Here is a 7,096-nt window from a genome sequence, read left to right as displayed (position 1 = left end):
GCAGGTTGTCGTTAAGCTCTACTTTGACAGTTCTATTATGAAGAAAGATGAGCAGTAGAAAAGTGGAATTTGAGCAAATCACTCTTTTCTTTTCCTATCCACTTCTCTCTCACACTTTTCTCCATTTCCTCTTCCTTCTCTTTCTTTATTTTTCTCTTCTACTAAGCTCTCTTTTCTTAGTCTTTTTCACCATCTCTATTGCTCCCATGTGCTGATCTCCTAAACGAAAAAGTTCTATGTTCTTCACCTTATGCGTGACTACATTTTATCTTTCAATTACCAGTAATCCCTCTCGTCACTCACCCTTTCTATTTTTGTTTGTTTGTTTCTCCAGTCAGTATTGAAGTATGAGAAGTTAAGTGACACTTTTCCAAAGAATCAAGAAGATACTGCAAACAAATCCATTGCCTGTTGTACTGATTGGAAGTCTGTGTAGTGTATACGTGATTCCCCTCAATAAAACCTCCTAAGAAATCTGCAGTGTTCTACCTCTTGCTTATTTGCTTTTGTAATTTTAAACACCAACTTCTCTCCCCTCTTTGAGTCATTTACTCGTTCGTTTTCAATCAGTTTTAAAGTTTCAATCTCCTTGTGTTTCAGTGACTCTTAAGCTGCTTTTTGGGGGGTTAATTTCTCTGTTCAAATCCAGTTCTTCAGTGTTTCACACTGTTCTTTGATCTTGTACTTGATAAGACTAAGTACTTGTACTTGACCAAGCTATTTTATAACTCATGGCTTACTTCATAGTTTAACTGTTAACCTGTTTTACATTGAATGGATAATGATCTACCACATAAACATTATGCATGTGAATTTTTTTTTTCTCTTTTTGTACTGCTTTTGGAAATATGATAAGCAACCATTAAAAAATAACTTCAGACTCCACACTAGACCATTACTTAGAGTTATTCTAAAACTGTGACCTAGGACAAGCTGATGGCATAAGCTGTAAGCTGTAAGTACAACTCCTGAAGACACTTAAAATAAATTTCCTGTGGTGGGAAACTATTTTGTGCAACTTTTTTGTATTTACCGTTTTGAGGGATAAGCCTCTTAAATTTCTGTAACTAGAAATATATGTTAAAAAAACAAAAACGATTTTTTGCAATTTATGTAATTACTATGCACTTAATGCAGACATATTATTAAAATTTGGGTTATAATGGTTGTATTGATGTATATCAACTTGAAATGCTCCCAAAAATGGCACTACAACATGTAAAAATATAATATAAGCTCTGGTGGACTTGGTTCTATGGTAGGTCTTAAAGGGTTAAGGAACAAAATTGATGGAATAATGAATGCAAAAAATTGAAGTTAGATTTCCATGCACAATAAAAGGCTAATACCTGGAAAGTATCTAATTAGCAATTGAATTATGTTTCATCGTGCCAGTTATCTCAAACACGCTGCCGATAAAATCAAAGCATACGTGGATAGAAAAATACACAATGAAACGCTATCAGTCATGGATTGGTCTACCCAGAGCTCAGACCTTAACATTATTGAGGTACTCTGGAAAAGAAAGCCAACATTTAAAGAAAAACTTTGGAATATCTTCAAGGCATCTAGAGAAGTAATACTGCAGACTTCTTAAAGAACTCAAAAGAAAACTTGCCTAAGAGTTTTCAGGTTATGTTGAAGAAGGACAAGTTATTTTGTTGTATCATAACTTTTACAACATCTAGAAGAAGACCCAAACTCACCCTCACATGAGAGGAAATTGGTTTGGATTTTGAGGAGCAACCCAGGACCCACCAAGACTAAAGGAAACTGCTGAAACAGCAGTGTCACTGTCAACAGTGAAGGGAGTTTCACATTACCATGGACTAAAGAAGTTTCTGACACTTTCAAACTGAGACTAGCCACAATGACAAAAGGCATGTTTGGAAGAGTAATGGTGAGGCTTTCAAACCTAAGAGCGCTGTACCAACTGTCAAGCGCTGTGGTAGTAGTAGCATCATGCTGTGAGGCTGGTCAGTGATACCAGTACGTTCCACAATGAGGATGGAATGATGTATTTAGAGTTCAAATTAAAAGTCATAAATTACCTTAACATTCATGGCCGTGATGAGTGTATGTCAAGTTCTGACCACAATTTAATTTCCCATTTACCTACCAAAAGATAAAGAAATAAGGGTTGGTTCAAGAATTTTGCACAAGATGTATATTGGTCTTTTGCAACCTTAATAGGAGCTACGAGAAGTAACTTAAAGTACAGCAGTTGTTCAATCTGTCTCACTCCTGCTAGTTAGTTATGGGAACCCTCTTGTGTATAATTTATGTGTAATGCAAAAGTATCTGTAAGGAAGTTCACTGCCTGAAGTAGATTGCCTAAAATTCTATGAAATATAGAGTTAACTGAAGAGGGCAAGGACAAACTATAGCACCACCCCAAAAGTTAGCACAATAGTTTTACATCACTAAATGGATATTCTAATTCATTTTAGTGTGCGACATCACTAAATGGTGTACATTCAGATCATATAAGAATAAAAGAAATACCTTTAATATACCTATTAATATAATTTTAAGGTGCAAGGTAAGCACTCCATAAATGTACGAAGATAACTGATGGGATGTGGAGGGTGTATAATAAAGGCCAACTTAGATAATTACAAGGTAGGAATCCAAACTATTGCAGCTTTTTACTGCAGGTGTCTTTGTGAAGGCTCTGGGGTGTGCATATCTCTGTGTGTGTGTGTGTGTGCATATCTGTGTGTGTGTGTGTGTGTGTGTGTGTGTGTGTGTGTGTGTGTGTGTGTGTGTGTGTGTGTGTGTGCATGCGTGCGTGCGTGTGCATTCAGAAAAATCTGACATTCTTGTCTCCTGCTAAATGAAGGTTGAAAATGAATGAATGTTGTTGATCTTGAAATACTGCCATGATTGATGATGATCATTACTCTTTTTATGTATGCACTCTTTTTATGTTGTAGATTTAAGAGTTAAGTTTGGGGCTAAGTGAAGATACATAGCAAATCATAAAGCACATCTAAAGAATATTACCCTGCTTATCTTCAGTAGTAGCATCACAACACACCCATATGGAAAAGATATATATACAGGGAGTGCAGAATTATTAGGCAAGTTGTATTTTTGAGGAATAATTTTATTATTGAACAACAACCATGTTCTCAATGAACCCAAAAAACTCATTAATATCAAAGCTGAATGTTTTTGGAAGTAGTTTTTAGTTTGTTTTTAGTTTAAGCTATTTTAGGGGGATATCTGTGTGTGCAGGTGACTATTACTGTGCATAATTATTAGGCAACTTAACAAAAAACAAATATATACCCATTTCAATTATTTATTTTTACCAGTGAAACCAATATAACATCTCCACATTCACAAATATACATTTCTGACATTCAAAAACAAAACAACAACAAATCAGCGACCAATATAGCCACCTTTCTTTGCAAGGACACTCAAAAGCCTGCCATCCATGGATTCTGTCAGTGTTTTGATCTGTTCACCATCAACATTGCGTGCAGCAGCAACCACAGCCTCCCAGACACTGTTCAGAGAGGTGTACTGTTTTCCCTCCTTGTAAATCTCACATTTGATGATGGACCACAGGTTCTCAATGGGGTTCAGATCAGGTGAACAAGGAGGCCATGTCATTAGTTTTTCTTCTTTTATACCCTTTCTTGCCAGCCACGCTGTGGAGTACTTGGACGCGTGTGATGGAGCATTGTCCTGCATGAAAATCATGTTTTTCTTGAAGGATGCAGACTTCTTCCTGTACCACTGCTTGAAGAAGGTGTCTTCCAGAAACTGGCAGTAGGACTGGGAGTTGAGCTTGACTCCATCCTCAACCCGAAAAGGCCCCACAAGCTCATCTTTGATGATACCAGCCCAAACTAGAGATGGCACGATACCACTTTTTTATGTCCGATACTGATACCGATATCATAAATTTGGATATCTGCCGATACCGATATGAATCCGATATAGTGTTTTTTAATCAACAAAACTGTTTTTTAAATATCTTGCTGCATTTTGTATAAGTTCATACTCAAGTTTAAAACAACAACTACACTAAAGCTATTCTGTTATACCTGTATGCAAAAAAATTATTTCATAGTTCAGCAATACTGATCAATCTAATAAACTTAAACCTACACCATCCTCCCTATTCTGGTATTTTAAAGAGTACTTAGCATAAATATTAAGCAACCTAACTAATAGGGTTCCAACTCCCAGCAACAACAAAAATAAATAAATAAAAAATAGGGAACCACCCCTCACGCTCCACCTCATGATGCTTAATCGACGTAATCAACCTTAATTTGATGCAGTGTGAAAAAAAATGCACAGAAATCAATTATTTTTCAAGAAATATTAAATAGATTCAACATCTTTCTTCAACAAAATTGCAAACTGCACAGATGGTACCTTCCCAAAGGAAAAAGTACTATAGCTTACTAGGGTATATTAGACTTAATAGTTACTATATACAGTAATTGACTTCTATTCATTTTACATCAAATTAAAACTTTGGGTGTCAGATAATTGTTTATTAAAAGCTAGACATTTTAAATGAGAATAAGAAAGAAAAGTATGTCTTTGTGCCCCCTTTTCCCTGTTAATGCCCTATCGGCCCCCCTGGCTAAACTTTGCTAGATCCGCCCCTGCACAGTTACCAGCCGTCAGCTACGTAGAAAAAGATCCTCGAGTAGAAAGTAATATTAAATACATTCTAACAACAGCTGATCAAGCTTAAACGTGCTGCTGTTGTCCAGCCGCTGGTTTCCTCTTTCTGGTGCAAAGTGGGCCAAAAGCAAACAAGAGACACGGACTCGCGACAGAAAAGCCGATCAGCTGATCATTAAGCAGTTTCATGATTGAAGTAGCAGCAAGAAGAGGCAGTCGCTCCATATATCGTTTGTTAAGCTTAACGCAGGAATGCTTTACAAACATTCAGAGATGGACTTACACACTTGCTTTACTTCTCTCGAGGATAACTTTGTCGGAGATGAAATGCCGGGTTGCTAGCGAAGCTCCAAATGCTATCCAGACCACCGACAGGTCCTGCGTGCCACAGCCGCTCTATCACGTGATGCATACTGCTCCGACGTGCTAACGTTCTGAGGTGAGTTACGGCGTGTTGCAAGTTTTGTGAGGTGCTTTCGTGATATTTAATGGATCGGATTACATTTTTTATTTTTCTCCGATATCCGATCCAGTAATTTAGGTCAGTATCGGACCGATACCGATACGTAATATCGGATCGGTCCATCTCTAGCCCAAACCAGTACTCCACCTCCACCTTGCTGGCGTCTGAGTCGGACTGGAGCTCTCTGCCCTTTACCAATCCAGCCACGGGCCCATCCATCTGGCCCATCAAGACTCACTCTCATTTCATCAGTCCATAAAACCTTAGAAAAACCAGTCTTGAGATATTTCTTGGCCCAGTCTTGACGTTTCAGCTTGTGTGTCTTGTTCAGTGGTGGTCGTCTTTCAGCCTTTCTTACCTTGGCCATGTCTCTGAGTATTGCACACCTTGTGCTCTTGGGCACTCCAGTGATGTTGCAGCTCTGAAATATGGCCAAACTGGTGGCAAGTGGCATCTTGGCAGCTGCACGCTTGACTTTTCTCAGTTCATGGGCAGTTATTTTGCGCCTTGGTTTTTCCACACGCTTCTTGCGACCCTGTTGACTATTTTGAATGAAACGCTTGATTGTTCGATGATCACGCTTCAGAAGCTTTGCAATTTTGAGACTGCTGCATCCCTCTGCAAGATATCTCGCTATTTTTGACTTTTCTGAGCCTGTCAAGTCCTTCTTTTGACCCATTTTGCCAAAGGAAAGGACGTTGCCTAATAATTATGCATACCTGATATAGGGTGTTGATGTCATTAGACCACACCCCTTCTCATTACAGAGATGCACATCACCTAATATGCTTAATTGGTAGTAGGCTTTCGAGCCTATACAGCTTGGAGTAAGACAACATGCATGAAGAGGATGATGTGGACAAAATACTCATTTGCCTAATAATTCTGCACTCCCTGTAAATCTTATAAAGTTTGTATCTGTCTTGTGTGAAACTTGTATGAAAAGCATATAAGAGTGAAAACAGATATAAGATCTCTTGAAAAATTATATAATGAAACTTGTATGTTTTGGATACTTACTAAAACAATATATGAAAGTAATGAGAAAGTGGCCACTTTCATGAGTAATCACATATAAGTTTTTACTATTTCTTTTCCATATGGGCAGTCTCTGAAACATTTTATAAACTCCCCAACCTCTGAGTGTGCCCTTGTTCCATAGTAATGCAGAGAGGAACTCAATAATTTCAGGAACTGATTAGAGAAAGATTTGCGTAATTAATTTGTCCCATTGAACAACATGTGAAAATGGTTGCAGTCCTTACTCCAATCCACTATTTAATTAAAAGCCCTCAGCATCATTCATCTGACACAATAGTATTGTGTTTGTGTGGAAAGCGTGTGTATTTGATGAAATAGCAGAGGAAGGGAGGTAGAAAACACTCATCCTCAAATTAGACTTTGCATCATTAGCCTTTGAGGATTAACTCCTTTGCCATGACCCCCCCCCCCCCCCCCCCACCACCACCACCACCACCACCACCAGCAGATCATTTAAATATTTATTACCATGTAAATACCTCAATAACATCCAACTGCAGACAGGAAAGAAAAGGCATTGATTGGTTTGGTGAGAAATGAGTATGAACAAAGCTCTAGAGGCAACGTGATTATATGTACAAATTTAATCATGAAATTGCACTGGGGATGAATCAGCTAATGCAAGAAGCTGAATCTAAACATTCCATAGCAGTTCCTAGAAGCCAAACAGATCAGTGACTTCAGACAAAACATGCAAAGACTAAATATGACAGAAGGGTTAAGAAGATAAGATAACACAAGCTAATATCAGATAAGCCAGTGATAGACTTTCTGCATTGTTAAGTATGTGTGTAATCTGTTTGGGTGTGAGTAAAGTAAATTTCTTCATGAAAAGGTGAATGCGAGGTGAAAACTCTCCTCTTTGTGTCTGTTTCTTTCACCTAGCTGAGATCCAAATACAATGTAAGCCAGACATCCAAATATCATGATCACACA

Source organism: Simochromis diagramma, unplaced genomic scaffold (genome assembly GCF_900408965.1).
Source record: "Simochromis diagramma unplaced genomic scaffold, fSimDia1.1 OVJJ01000320.1, whole genome shotgun sequence".
In the NCBI taxonomy this organism is placed as follows: Eukaryota; Metazoa; Chordata; class Actinopteri; order Cichliformes; family Cichlidae; genus Simochromis; species Simochromis diagramma.
Note: the sequence above shows the minus strand (reverse complement) of the source record.